At 48.0% G+C, this 15,790-nt stretch overlaps 1 long non-coding RNA gene across 1 annotated transcript; it reads right to left on the reverse strand.

Annotated features, from left to right (window-relative positions):
• Positions 1-8,877: 8,877 nt before the first annotated feature.
• LOC131509294 (uncharacterized) lies at positions 8,878-14,781 on the reverse strand. Its single transcript, XR_009260422.1, has 3 exons — positions 14,682-14,781; positions 9,463-9,664; positions 8,878-9,116 (listed from the first exon to the last, which is right to left on the reverse strand). It is a non-coding gene; the product is annotated as an uncharacterized LOC131509294 (long non-coding RNA).
• Between the last annotated feature and the right edge of the window lie 1,009 nt (positions 14,782-15,790).

The raw sequence follows: 15,790 nt of genomic DNA on the forward strand, positions 1-15,790 counted from the left end.
ACCTCTCCCTCTTAGTCACTCTACAAATATTTTTAAAGCCTTTTTAAATGTTTATTTATTTATTTATTTATTTATTTATTTATTGAGAGAGAGAGAGAGAAAAGCATGAGTGGGGGAGGGGCAGGGAGGGAGAGGGAGAGAGAAAATCCCAAGCAGGCTCCACACTGTCAGCACAGAGTCCGACAGGAGGCTCGATCCCACGAACCGTGAGATCATGACCTGAGCCCAAATCAAAAGTTGGACACTTACCTGACTGAGTCACCCAGGTGCCCCAACTCTACAAATATTTTCTTTTTTTTTTTTTTCAACGTTTTTTATTTATTTTTGGGACAGAGAGAGACAGAGCATGAACGGGGGAGGGGCAGAGAGAGAGAGGGAGACACAGAATCGGAAACAGGCTCCAGGCTCCGAGCCATCAGCCCAGAGCCCGACGCGGGGCTCGAACTCACGGACCGCGAGATCGTGACCTGGCTGAAGTCGGACGCCCAACCGACTGCGCCACCCAGGCGCCCCGCAACTCTACAAATATTTTTGATATCCTACTGTGAATCAGGCATGGCAACAAGCCACGTCAGTGAATCTTCCCAAATACACATACAAACACTGCCCTAGATCTTCACTCCTGCAATTATTTCGTGAATTGCTTTGAAACGGTTGCAGTCTGTGCCACATTGGACACAGACTTGGTTTTGTCTAAATGACTGTCACTTACCAGTTCCTGGGGCTGTAGCAGAACACCGTGGACAAATAATCCATCAACCTGGAGCAGGCAACTGCTGAAGACAAGAGGCCCAGTTACACCTGCCCCCTCATTTGCTAGTTAAATTCAGGGGCTCGCTCTGTAGTCAGCAAGGTTATCACCAGACTCATTCTCCCTTCCTGGAGTTTTGGGAAGCATATGGCTTAAAGTAAACCATTGACGTTGGGTCCATTTTGTATTTCTTCAAGATTCTCTAAATGAGGTTGTAGGCTTTTTTTTTTTTTTTAAATGATGCTCCATTCAGAAAAACTCAGAGTCCCGTCAAAATGCCCCAAAGACTGACCAATGGAAGGGTGGCTTTTGCAAACCTGGAGAATAAAGTATTGTCAAACAAATCTGTTCTATTCAAAGCCTTCTGTCCAGAAGCTCCATCCAGCTGGAGGTGGAACATTAAATTCTCCAGAGTCTTAGACAACTCCAGTGGGGATTCAGATGATGTCATTTAGGTTCTGTGATATGTCTTGACAATGAGGTTATTAAAGCCCCAAGAACAGGAACAAGGAAGTAGAAGAGACAAGCCTAAGAGTCCTTGTCTATAAGTGGACTGTCCTTTCTTTCTTTTTTTTCCATGAGCACCAGTGGGATGTGGAGCTGTGTAGAACTGTCCTTTCGTGATGCGATTCAGATCTGCTCTTGGGGACAAATTCATCTGACTGGAAAGGGGATGTATGTAAGACGATAGGGTGGAGACACTTATGGGGGGAGTAGTGGGGAGAGGCAAGCAATTTTATAAACTTTCCTGACACCGAAAGGGTGGACCTACGCTGGCTGACTCCATCTTGTTCTGTCCTCCACCTTGAGTAACTTCCCGATCAAAACACGCCCGGCAACCTGCCTAACAGGACTCCGACCCTTCCCCAGCCAATCGGCTGAGGCCACAACCCTTCCCCAGCCAATCGGCTGAGGCCACAGCCATTACCTCACCAACTGCTCCTAGACCCCAATAAAACCTCTGTGCTTTTGAAACTCGCTCTCTCTCCCTGGTATCTCACCACTGTGTCGGTGCAGGTAGGGGATTGAGCTCAAGCTAGCTCGAATAAAGGCTCTTTGCTTTTCCATCGGACTCGGCTCCCTGGTGGTCTTTGGGGATCACGAATTCTGGGCATAACAACACTACACTACTAAGAGAATCAAAACTTTGAGTAGGCAATGCGAACCATCCCCAAATTCACGAAATCATTTTATTATTTATTTTATTTACTCTTAATATTTTGCTTATTTTATGCGTCCTGAAGCCTGGAAGGAGCGCGATTTAGGAGAGTATATTAAGTTCTTGTCCTTGTCCACTAGGGGGCACGGAAACCCCAGAACTACCTTCCAAGAGTCCTAGATGGCTTTGAACAGGGAGAGGATAAACAAGGTGGGTTGTTTACAGCAATGCTCTAAAAGTAGTAATGCCCAGGGGTGCCTGGGTGGCTCAGTCAGTGAAACATTGGACTTTAGCTCTGGTCACGGTCTCCCAGTTCCGGTTCAAGCCCTGCATCAGGCTCCGAGCAGACCCTGAGGAACCTGCTTGGATCCTGTCTCCCTGTCTCCCTCTCTCTGCCTCTCTCCCCTTCTCTCTCTCTCTCTCTCTCTCTCTCAAAAAAAGTAAAAATTTAAAAAAAAACAAAAACTAGTAATGTCCAATGCTGGGACCACTTTACAACGGTCCTGTTGCCTGGTTGCACAAAAATGAGTGGACATTTGCACTAACTGAAAGCCGCTCTTCCCATCTTCTACTTTTGCCCCTGGAGGCCTCATGGAATAAGTCTGATGGGGCTGCAGCTCTCATGATCCCTCGGAGTCTTTTCTCCTCCAGAATAAACACCATAGTTTCAGTATTGCTCTAATTAGGGCTCTTTCTTTTCTGCTGTAAGTTACAGAAACTGCTCTGGTTAGCTTTCCTGAGATGTCCCTCAGGATCAGGAGAAGAATTAGACACCTGATATCTGAGGAAGCAGCTTCTAGGAATTCAGGGCAGGGTCCATGATTCTCTTACTACAGCCCTGCACACACAACTCAGATCAGTGCTCTCCTTCCCCTGTCTCCAAGTTCCAAATGTCATCTTTCTGTGGAGACTCCGAACACCCACCCCTGGGCCAGTTAGCCTGGACAGGGGACATGTGTCACATAAGGTAGACCTAGCTATAGGGTCCCAACACAGAGAAGTGAGAGAACACAGACTCCAGATCCCTTATTCTAACCTCTCCCCTCAACATGGACCACAGGTAACTGTTCCCTTTACAGTGTGAAGTCAAGTCCTCAGGGTGGGTCTGACCACACAGAGCAGAGCATATCACCTTCCAGTTTTGGACTCCGTAACTCTATTATTATGACGTAAGACGGTAGGATTCATACTGGATTTATATTACTCTTCACAATCATTGTTAAGTTACATTCCCTCCATCTTGTACTTCAGCCATTCTGTCTGGTGACTTAAATGCCAGGTTTTATCACAAGAGTTTTCATTTGTAACATTGAGTTACTGTTCCAGCCCACCAAAATCTTTTGCATTTTGATTGTATTACCCATTAGAGGGGAATTATGCCAGAGCTATTTTTGGCTAATATCAAAGTTTTGTTTTGTTTCAGAAACTGACTTTGGAAGCAGAGTAAGGTGATAGAATCACTGAGCTACCCAGGGAAATTGTAGAAAGTATGTAAGAGACCTAGTAATATCACTTCTAGGAATTTATTATACAGAAATTATCAGAGCTATAAACAGAGAATTGAATACTTAGATTTTTTTCTCCTTACTTATAATAGAAAAAAAAAGCATTAGAAGCCCATTTGTTGTCCAATAGGAAGGGAATGCATAAACAAATTTTAATATATTCATTCAATGAAATACTTTTGGCATCAATAAAAGAGCTCTTTAAGATATAGAAAAATACGTCATGTAGTATTTATATAATCTATATAAATTTAGCAGAAACCCCAGTGTTCTCAAAAAAGTTTAAAATTTTTTTCTTGTCTTTTTCTTTTTAATAGAAAATAAACTGAAAGAAATACACCAAAATGGTAACTGTATCTTATGTCTGGGTGATGATGTTTTGGTGATACTCTTTTCTTCTTTATGCCTTTCTTTTTTTTTTTTTTTAATGTTTATTTATTTATTTTCATTAAAAAAATTTTTTTAACGTTTATTCATCTTTGAGAGAAGAAAGAGACAGAACATGAGCAGGGAAGGGGCAGAGAGAGGGAGTCACAGAATCCAAAGCAGGCTCCAGGCTCTGACCTGTCAGTACAGAGCCTGACGTGGGGCCCGAACTTATGAACTGCGAGATCATGACCTGAGCCAAAGTTGGATGCTCAACCGACTGAGCCACCCAGGCACCCCATGAACTTTTTTTAAAATGCTTTATTTATTTTTGAGAGAGACAGAGACAGAGACAGAGCACAAGCAGGGGAGGGGCGGAGAGAGAGAGAGAGAGAGAGAGAGAGAGAGAGAGAGAGAGAGAGAGAGACACAGAATCTGAAGCAGGCCCCAGGCTCGGAGCTGTTAGCCTGGTGCTGGGCTCGGACTCACGAACTGCGAGATCATGACCTGAGCCGAAGTCGGATGCTCAACCGACTGAGCCACAGAATAGGAAGCTGTCTCCAGGATCGGAGTCGTCAGCACAGAGCCCGACATGGGGTTCGAACTCACAAACCGTGAGATCATGACCTAGGCCGAAGCCAGACGTTTAACCCACTGAGCCACCCAGGCGCCCCTTCTTTATGCCTTTCTTTTTTTTTTTTTATTTTTTTATTTTTGGGACAGAGAGAGACAGAGCATGAACGGGGGAGGGGCAGAGAGAGAGGGAGACACAGAATCGGAAACAGGCTCCAGGCTCCGAGCCATCGGCCCAGAGCCTGACGCGGGGCTCGAACTCACGGACCGCGAGATCGTGACCTGGCTGAAGTCGGACGCTTAACCGACTGCGCCACCCAGGCGCCCCTTCTTTATGCCTTTCTAAACATCTTTTTCACTTTTACAATGAGCGTGTATTTCTTTCCCTGATAGAAGGTTCTTTTGAAAAGAAAGTTTATTTCATGATCATTTTCAGCTCTTGACTGTTGATAAATTCTTTGCGTTATTGGGTCTGAGGTAATTTTATTCTTTTGAACTGTCAGAAAGCACAGGCTTCTTTCACTTGGTCCCCCTCACATTTCTTCTAGAGTAGAACAACCCCAGATGGGGTCAATAGAACTTCCTGTTGAGCCAACCAGCTGCCTGGGGACCATCAGGAAGAGAGCCCTGAAACACCAGGTCTCTACCTTCCTATCTAGTGAATGGGTACCATCCTCAGCTAGAAATCTGCTGTGTCAACTCCTCAGAGTCCAGGTTTAGCGTGAGTGCCTGGCACTGAGCTTCGGGGGGCTGCGGCCTCCATTTCAGAGGCATCCATCTTGAGTAAACATATTGCCAGCTACACAACCAGATGACAGTCAAGCGTCCCACCCATGAAGGTCCCCTTTTAGAAAGCCCTGGGTGACCTGCCTAGCTGACTGCTTGAGTGACCCCACTTTTCCTGGCTAGTGTCCTAATTCCACTCTTATTGTTTAAATCGGCCAAGAAAGACGGAAACCCTAGTCATCCCACCCTTGCCCCCAGTAAAGGCAGAATCCAGGTCTGTGCTCTCTTTCTCTCTACCCACAACCTCATTGTGTGGCAGGCTGTGTATCCTCCAGGATTTATGAGTAATAGACTTTGTCTTTTTAAAGTTCCCCAATGATTATGCAATCATAATAAGAACCACAAGTGTCATCCAGCCACAACACTGGCTCCCGTTGGCTGGGGGAAGGTCTGTGGAGGCTCCCGCAGTAGTAGGGGCCCAGGTGTGTGCCTCCAGGTGGTCCCAGACCACAGCAGCACCATCCGTAGGCTGAGACCAGCAGGAAACCCCCTGTGATTGGTGTCCTCTACTTCCAGGATCAGCCTTGCTCGTTTTCTGAATTTATCACCAAAGTAGCAGAAAGAACATCAGCATCTGAGCCTTGTAGCAGGTGGACCCGAAATGACATCACAGGCCAGCTCTAGGAATCTGCGTGCAGGGAATGAACCCCCGGTGTCGTGGAGATTTAAGTGAAAGGGTTTCTGCCCTTGCTCATTGCAGAACTGAGCTTTGCCTCAGTTTCTCTACCACTGTCACTTGACTCCCTTACTGAGATTGGCCCTCGGGGCCCCAGCCTCTTCGGCTGGTGTCCTGTCACCCCACTCAGACATTGCTAGTGGCCCCGTTCCCCCCTCACCTTTCACTCCCTACCAGGGCTCCTCAAAATCACCCTGAGCCAATCATGCCTGCCACCAAGACTTCCCTGTTGCCTGTGCTCCGCCACACTGAGCTGTGGGGTTGCACTATTTTCCCTACTCTTATCCTTCACCGCTGAGTTCTCTCCTCCTGCCCTGCCTAAGAATCAAGACCCAGGACATGTCTCGCCTTCCCTGCGCTCTCTATGAAATTGTGACTAAGTACGGTGGGCACACCTGTCACTGGGAACATGGGGGAAAGGGGACCATCTTCAAATGTATTTTTTATTATAAAAGCAGAAAGTAAACATTATAATCCTTGCACTTAGGAATAACTTTCACCCCCTAATATCTCCTATTTTCTTCTAGTCTTTTTTGTTGCTGTGTCATTTTCATAGTGGTTGAAACTGTGCTGTGGTTTGTTTGTAGTGGTTGAAACTATTTCAATGACACTCTGCTTTGTTTGTCCTTCCCCTTTCCTTCTCTCCTCCCTGCACATCCCCCACCCTTCTTTTTAAAGTTTATTTATTTATTTTGAGAGAAACAGAGACAGAGCATGCAGGGGAGGGGCAGAGAGAAAAAGAGAGACAGAGTCCCAAGCAGGCTCTGTGCTGGCAGCTCGGGCTCGAACTCACGAAACTGTGAGATCATGACCTGAGCCGAAAGCAAGAGTCAGATGCTTACTCCGCTGAGCCACCCAGATGTCCTCACGTTCCCTTTTGATTACTAGTGTTTCAGGGGACCTCAGGCAAGAGGAGAGGGGGTACAGCTAGCACCCCAGTAATTCCCATTACTAATTGTGACTCCTTAGTTGTGTTGACTCCTTTGGGCCACAGCCTCCTTGCAGGGAGAGAGCAGGTACGAGCATTTGTTGCCTTTTCTAGATGAGGAAACTTAATATTCAGGGTGCTTTCGTGGCTTGTCTGTCATTACACAGTTAGCAAGAGGCAGGGTTGGAACTGAAGCCAAGCCTTCAAAGCCCACTCTTCTGTTTCTGTTGTCAGCACCGGGTCTGTGGGATTTGACAACAATCTCCCTGGAGTCTGATTTCAAGTGGGGAAAGTGGTGGCAGGTGAAAGGAGCCAGAAACAAAGAAATGCAGCAGCGAGAAGACAGAAGCAGGGGGAGCTGCTCTGCTGAGCTCACGCTCCCCAGAGAGCGGCCATTTTCCCCACAGGAGAGTTTGTTGTCTTGTTCTTAGGTACAAGCTTTGTCTCTAGTCCATTTGTGCCTTCCTGGTGGGCCGTTGATGAGAAGGACAGCCGTCTGCTCCATCCAGGAGAGCAGGACCCGCCTTTCTCTGGACTTTGGGGCCAGGGGAGTGGGGTTTCCATCACAGGACACAATGGACTCCCCAGGGCTCCCGTGAAGGGCAGAGTCTCCCACAGAGGCAGTTGTCAGGCATCCCAGCCATTCTTCTACTGGCCCCTCCCAGGCCTTCTCCTTGGGTTTCTAAGTGACTTTTTATCCCCTTTCTCTGAAAAGAAGGAAGAAGTACCCTTAATTGCACTCATATCCATGTCCACCCTCTGGGAGCTCTGCATGTCCTGACCGAATCCCTTGCCAGGAGTGAAGGGTAGCCTTCCATGAGGCTGACCCTGCTGGGGACAGAGTGGCCACCCAGCATCTCTGCACATGGCCCCCAGGAGACTCAGGTGGGCCTTGCAACCACCCGTTCATTTCTTATTCCACAGACGTTCACCCAGGAGCTACTCAGTGCTAGAGAGGCAAGTGACACCATCCACACAGCTTTCTGGTGCCTGGGGCCAGAGGGAAAGGTTTGAGGATCCAGAGGCCTGTGCCCTGAGCCCCGGCAGCCCCTGAAGACAGGGCAGGTAGAGGGGCCAACAGATAAAGTCAGTGGGCTCCAGTGGGCTCCTTTTCTTCCCTTCAAAACACCCATAACTTTGTCAGATGCCCCTGTATAAATTCACAGCAAAGTTTATCTGGGGTGCCAGCAAAGGCTAACCTCAGGAATGGTTTGATCTGGGGGGACGAGTAAGGTTTACTATTTCCAGATAAGGAAGCATGAAACCTGATGCAGCCCTTCTATAAGGCAGCGATACTTTGCACAGAAACAGGAAGGTGAATGTTCCTTTGCATTCTGTAGGCTCACTTTAAGAAAAATTGTGTCAAGTCTGATTTCAAGTTGCAATTTTTATGCATCTCCAAAAATTAATATTTCCCGTAAACATAAAGGTGGACCTCACACATTAATTCTTTCTTAAAGAGGGTTTTCCTTTTCTCTGGGTTTTTGTGCTTTGCAGTTAGTTAGGTGTTGTAATGACTTTCTCTGGTGAACGGATGATGATAAAGAACTCCTCTTTTTTCAAACACTTTTTTTTTTAATTTTTTTTAAACGTTTTTTATTAATTTTTTGGGACAGAGAGAGACAGAGCATGAATGGGGGAGGGTCAGAGAGAGAGGGAGACACAGAATCGGAAACAGGCTCCAGGCTCCGAGCCATCAGCCCAGAGCCCGATGCGGGGCTCGAACTCACGGACCGCGAGATCGTGACCTGGCTGAAGTCGGACGCTTAACCGACTGCGCCACCCAGGCGCCCCTCAAATACTTTTATGTGATATCGGGCCCCTGGGTGGCTCAGTCGGTTAGGTGTCTGCTCCTGGTTTCATCTCAGGTCATGATCTCATGGTTCATGAGTTCAAGCTCCTCTGTGCTGACAGTGTGGAGCCTGCTTGGGATTCTCCCTCTCTCCTCTCTCTGCCCCTCTCCCACTCACACATGCTCTCTCTCTCTCTCAAAATAAATAAATAAATACACATGTTTTTAATAAATAAAAAAATACTCTTATGTGATAAAACAAAAGGTTGACAATCTTGTGTCAGTCCCCCATATTTGTTTTTGAGTTTTATTATTCTAATATTTGTAAATGGGAGGGCAAATATGTGCCTGCCTCCGCCTCTAGGAAATCACCATCCCCCACCCCCCCACACACACATACACAAAATTGAGAAACAGCCACCCCATCTGTGATGAAACTAGGCAATATCTGTGTTCCCAGGTGATCCCAGTTGCCATCTGTGGAGCAAGACTGCCACCATACAAACAGAATGCTGGGAGGCGCCCAGGAGAGATGGTGGGCACCAGAGTTGGCAGAGCCAGGTTCGGCCCCTACAAGGAGCTGAGAAGAAAAGGAAAAAAGAAGTCGAGAATGTGACACTGAGAGAGGGGGCACTCGCTCCCCACATGTGTAGGAAGCAGTCTGTTGGCAAGGCGGGCATTTCCGCACTGCGTTACGAGCAGTGGCAGGTGTCTGTGGGCCAGAGAGAGACAAAGGCTAAACCCACCCACATCACCTTGGGACTTAGACTGCACTGTGACCTGGGGAGAATCCCTGCTGGCTCCTTGTGCCAGATAGCAATTGCTGGGCAACGAACCATCCCCCAGTGTGGCGGCTTACAACAACTATTCATTTGCTAAAGGTTCTAGGGTTAGCAGATTGTGCTGGGTTCGGCTGGTGATCTCACCTGTGGTCACTCATGAAGCAGAAGTCCTCCTGTTGTTTGACTGGGGCTGGTCCAAGATGGCCTCCCTCAGGTGTTTGGCAATTGGAAGTGGAAAAAGAAATTCCACCTGACTCGAACTTTCTCCATAATGACTTGCAAGGCCAGAAGTCGGTAGAGCGATGTCTTCCAAGTTTTAAGAGAAAAAAGTGACCTAAAAATAAGGCTATGGAAAAAATGGTTTTAAATGTACAAGAAGTCAGGGACTATGGCTTTCCTATGCTCTCTTTAAATGAGCCCCTCAAAGGTGAAGGTTGGCCAGCTGTTACGGGCTGAATGGTGTTCCCCTGTACCATCAATTATTCGTATGTTTAAGTCCTAACCCCAGTGCCTCTGAATATGACTGTATTTGGAGACAGAGTCTTAAAGAGGTAGTTAAGTTAAAATGAGATCATACTAATTCAGTACGACTGGTGTCCTTGTAAGAAGAGGAAATTTGGACACAGACACAGAGAGAAGATCACGTGAAGACACAGGGGAAAAGGGCCATCTACAAGCCAAGGAGAGAGGCCTCAGAAGGCACCAAGCCTGCAGACACCTCAGTCTTGGACTTCTAACCACCAGGACTGTGTGTAAATTAATTTCTATTGTTTAAGCCACCCAATGTGTGGTACCTTGTTATGGCAGCCATAGAAAACTAACGCACAGTAGAAATTCCTGAGATTAATGAAAAAGAAAAGGGATGAGCCATTTCATTATAGAGCTAAGTCAAACACAAATGTAGATAATATGTTACACGCTGGCAGAACATTTGTAAGTGTATGAATCCGGCTTCAAGAGACGGGGATTTCAGTTGTGTGTAGGCCTCCAAATCACTGCTATATTGGGCAAACCAGTTGGGTTCTCTGGGCCACACTTTTCTCCATGGTAATGAGTTCCTTTAGAGGTGCATTCTAGAGAGTCCTAGGCATCCAGAGTGAGAGCCTCAGGGACTACTGAGAGGATAAGGAGGCGAATCTGCGGGGTTGGAGCCCTTCTCCACTTCACAGGCAGCCTCATGGGCTTCTCAGTAAGATCTCACTGAAAGGGAGTTTGCTGTGGCTAAAAAAAAGGCCTGGACGGCAATGAGATGGATCATTTCTGAGTTCCCTTCCAAGTCAAAAAGCTACTAGCGGTTTAAGGTTTGTTTCATCCCATTAGCCTTAAGACAATGTAAGGACATGTTGACAACTTATATGGGATTTGGCTGAAAGTGGGGGTATAACCAGCCATGCTTCCAGCCAAGGCCCACCAAAGAGGCAGCAAGCCACGTCTGGCTCCTTCTTTCTCAGGATGGGCCCATTGTGAGAAATGAATGCTACTTGCTGAGAAGGGAGAGGTGACCAAAGGAGCTGAATGGAGAGCGAATCCCAGGAGCCAACTGCCTGGCTCTGGGGCGACCTCAGGGGAAGAGCTCAGAGTGACTGCCAAGCCTTATGGCCAAGAAATCAACTCCGTTGGAGACATTTGTGCCAAAGCAAATCTTGGTCATTGCCACTCTCCTTCCTGTTCCTCAGCTAATGGCTTGGTCCTCACAACCCAGTGGGGCCAGAAATTCTCCTTAATAAGTAGACAAACAGCAAATAGTTTCTAACAGGCCGACCTAGAACTTTCCCCAAACTATCCTTCAAGAACCTCATGGAAGATGCCATCCCTTACATAACAGATACCCTCGATGTTTTACTTTTTTACTGGTGGAAGTGTTTTCTCTCTTGTCAGAAACTCAGGAGTATGGGGGTATTTTCAAGGTGTGCGGTGTGCAGGCTGCAGGAGGGACAGATAGATGGCAGAGTGAGAATTATCTGAGGAGAGACTGACAGAATGTTCCTCTGGGAACTGTTGTCTCCCTTCCAGGAAATTTTAGACAGGTTCATAGACCACCATGAGCTTGCAAACAAACTGTTAATAAAGAGGCTTCCAGTTGGGCTGGAGCAGGAAAGGGGAAACCCTGAGGCCATTCAGCAAACAGAAACAGAAAAACAAGTGGTACTCAGCAGATAGGGAGGCTGAACATTATTAACCTGCTTGCTGGGCAGCCCAGAGGCCACAGGAAATCGTCAGGGTTCCACAAAAGCTTCAGAGGTAGGCGACTATCAGGCTCTGGAAAGCAGCCAGGGTGATCGAGGTCTATTTTACTGGGCTTCTGAGGGCTCCTCTGAGACCCAGGTTGGACAAGAATTAGCAGCGCAGTCAGTTGTCTGACTGAGTCCCCACAGAGCAACTTGGATGTACTTTTCATATGATTTAAGAGCCTTGGTTGCCTCTGAAAGGGAACGCAGTGCAGCTGGCCCACAAAGCTTCAGTAGTTTGGGGTCTGGAAAAATTCTCTTCTGAGAGAGTCAGAACAGCACTGACTTGTGACCAGGGCCTGAGCTCAGGCTAGCCAGGGAAGCAGCTGTCACCCGGGTGCTGGGGTTGACAAGCAAGACAGCTAATCAGTGCTGCAGCTTTCCAAATGGGTGGGTGGGTGCACCTCGAGTCCCACCCAGAGGATCCCTTCCATTTCCGGGGCTGCTCTAGACCTCACAGTACTCCCAGAGTAGGTGACTCCTGTAGCTGTTAGCTGGGCAGCAAGAGGTGGACAATTGTGGGGGCGGGGGTGGTCCATGCAGCCCCCACACTCTGACATGAATGATTTGGTTCTAACAGACTGCAGAGGCGGGTGCAGATTTCAACTCCCCACTGATCCGGAGACTTCTACTGGTCAGTATTTTCTGGAAACTCGTGCTCTTGCGGTGTGCTAGTTTTGGTAACCAGGTCATTCTGCTTCTCCCCTCCCCCATTTAGAACATCACTCAGTTATTCATGTATGTATTTATTCACCCAACAAATATTCGATGCCCACTAGGTGTAAAACAACAGCAACAGCAACAGCAACAGCAACAGCAGTGGTGGGGTGGGGTGGCATTGCACTAGCCACTGCAGTGAAAGAGCAGGGGCGGCTGCCGTCTTCATGGGGTGTGCAGGATGGTGGAGAAAATGTACGCTATTTCTTTTACGTATTTAACACTTACACAGTTCCCTGCTAGGTACAGACCACTATTCTGGGCTCTTTACAAATAATAACACTTTGAATCCTCCTTACAATCCCATCCCATGAAGTAAGGAATATTAATATTCCCATTTTACAGATGAGGAAACTGAGGCACGAGGACATCAGAGTACCCTGCTCAGGATCACACCGCTGGGAAGGGCTTAAATCCAGGCAGTCTGGCTCTAGCACCCTTAAACCTTCCACCAAGGTGCCTCTTCAGCAGATAAATGCAAGTCGATAAACAGGAATGAAGAGCTCTCTATGCTCAAGAAGAACAATGGCTGGGGTGGGGTGGATTTTTCACACAGGTGGGGAGTCAGGGTGAACTTCTTTGAAGAGGTGACAGAAAGGAGGAAGCCTGTTCTAAGCAAGGAAAATGGCAAAAGCATAGACCCTTGGGTGAGAAAAGTCTTGGTGAATTGACGGACCTCGGAGGGAAGTGGCGGCTGTCAGAGGAAGGTGGCGAGCAGAAGAGGGGATGGTGGGAGGTAGAGATGAGGCTGGAGGCTAGGCAGAGCCGGGCCGTATTCAGTCTCGTTAGGTAGCTCTCGAGGTAAAGTAGAAAAACAAGGGTCTGTCTTTAAGAAAACAGGCATACAGGGTCACCTGGGTGGCTCAGTCAATTGGGTGTCCGACTTCGGCTCAGGTCATGATCTCGCGGTCTGTGAGTTCGAGCCCAGCGTCAGGCTCTGTGCTGACAGCTCAGAGCCTGGAGACTGCTCCGGATTCTGTGTCTCCCTCTCTCTCTGCCCCTCCCCCACTCATGCCCTGTCTCTCTCTCTCTCTGTCAAAAATAAACATTAACTAAAGAAAAAGAAAACAGGCATATAATATAGAAGTTGATGTTTTCATTTTGAAAAGGGGCCCATGGCACATTTCACACACAGTTCATCCTCCCAAACACCCAGGAAAGAGATAAAAGGGGTGTCACCCCTTTGTGTCACCACCCACCACACTCCTCCCTAATACCCATCCCCCCTCCTTTGTTTCCACCAACAGAGCCTCAGTTCTGTTCTGGGAAGCCATGTGCCTGGTCTCATGCAAGCACCCTCTGCCCTAGCCTACGCCAGGGGCAGGGATGCCCATGTACACTGTCCCGGCTGGTGACACGTCAGTGGAAATCTGCTGGAGGCTCTTGGAAGCCTTTTACTTTTCCTCATAAGAGGCATCCACTTGGGGCCACTTTCCTTTCCTCTCTTCCTTGAAAGGGACAGGATGTCTGTAGCTGCAAGAACCATCGAGTAGTGGAAATGCAATAGCATAGAAGAAAAGCCAAGAGATTCTGAGAAGCTGGCTCCAAACCAGTGCCATCTAGCTGCCCCAGCTAGCTTCTTGTTTTTGGAGGGGGCAGGGACAACGTCTTGTTCATCTCAACCATTTCTATGACTGAGAGTTCTATTATCTGTGTTCTCTTCCTAGGTAATACACCTATTACATGATATGCGATCTGAGGATGAGAAAGTATCGGATTTACAGAGAGGAGATTTCAACCCAGATTCATCCTGACTGCGTCCGTTGCTCCTTTCACTACACTACGAAAGAGTTCTTATTTTGCCTTTAGGGATTTCTATGTGTGTTTAACCTTTCTTGGCATGACGCGTGTCAACCCCCAAATCTCCATTACCCAGAGCCCCTCTTAGGCTACCATGATTTCACTCAAGTGACCTCATTCTTTGCTGGATAGTGGAGGTGACAATGGAGTTAATGCACAGATTAGCCAAAAGCCCCAGTACGTGGTCTTCTCCAAAACAAGATGAGTTGGCCAAATAAGAATCTCTCTTGTAGGGATTTGACTGACCTAGGTAGCTTTGGGAGATTGAGAAAGGAAACAGTGGAGCACATGGGAAGTCAGGATGGAAGGAACAGCTGGAACAGCTGTGCCTGCTCTTTTACCTCTCATACCAAGACTACAGGGTCCCACAAAAAGAGTGGTACCCCAGAGTAGAACAGTGTGAGTAGAGCCTAACAAACTGTTTACAGAGACGGGAGCAGGCTATTGGCAACCCACTAAAGATAATGCAGTACTCTGACACCGAAACAGACGAGGCTGTGTTGCCACCCCATGGCCTGGAGGGGCAACGAGGGAGCTCCCAGGAAGGACGGAGCAAACCCATAGCCATGCCAGGGAGTCAGGTGAGCAAATGCCTCAGCCTTTCCCGCCATCTCTTACCAGTGCTCACACCGGAGCTGAAAAACCAGTCAGTCTGTTGTGTATCACACACACAGGCCAGCAGCCTGGGCCACTGAGCAGGTGGAGAGGGTGGGGAGTAGATCTGAAGGGGCAGAGGGAAGAAATGAGTCACGGGGTGGTAATGACAGCCCACTGTGACCGACCCCAGCACACGTCACAGCGCCAGTTATTGAATTACTGCTTCTCAGCTTCAAACCCACAAGGCTGTGTGCTGCTCTGCAATGCTGGGGCTGGAGGTGGAGCTTTCTGCTTTGCAACTGGCTCTTTTTTAGGTTCTGCCCACAAGACCGCTGGAGGCAAACCGGAAGTCTGGCAAGGAAGAAGAGACTCGCTCCTTCCGGTTTGCCTCCGGCCTCGCTCAGCCTTCATCTTCGCCCCAGCGGAGACCGTCATTCCATGGGCAGCAGTAGATCCCCGTTGGCAGTTTTTCTGACACCCACAGAACTAGCTTTACTGTTTCCCCCTGGCCCACCCACACCAGCCGGCCGGTCCCCCTCCTCAGAAGCCTCCCCTGTGGGAGTCCTCCTTCAAGCTTAGAGAGGGCAGCAGTGGCGTGTGGCAGCTCCTTCTCAGATGTCTGAGTTTCTGCTCGGCAGGAGACCGCCGACGTTTTCATAATTTCACCTTCTTTCCTTAGTTTCCCCAGCCTGAGGAGAAATGGCTCCTTTCTGAAGCCATCGTTGTCGTGATTGCTTTGTGTTCCCTTCTTGGCACAGATAAAAGAGCCTGGGTCCCTAAAGCACCTATGGAGGAGAGCTACCCACCAACCAAGAACACATCCCCCAAGCTTTGATTTCAGCAAGAAAGACACTGCGGTTGTATACAGCCGCTAAAACATGGCGATTATTTCTTACAGCTACTAACTATACCTAACTATTATTCCTAAAGAGCTTGTAAAAACATGTGTCTAATACACCCTACGAGATCAGAATCTTCCAGCGCTGTGTCTGGTGATCTATAATTTTAAAATGCTATGCCTGGTTTGGGAACCAAAGCCTAAATCGCCCTAAAGAGAGAGATACATATCAGGAATCACCAATTAGCAACTAACCAAATCATAGGTATGACGCTGAGAAAAAGTTAATCCG

The sequence above is a fragment of the Neofelis nebulosa genome, chromosome 1 (assembly GCF_028018385.1).
Source record: "Neofelis nebulosa isolate mNeoNeb1 chromosome 1, mNeoNeb1.pri, whole genome shotgun sequence".
NCBI lineage: Eukaryota > Metazoa > Chordata > Mammalia > Carnivora > Felidae > Neofelis > Neofelis nebulosa.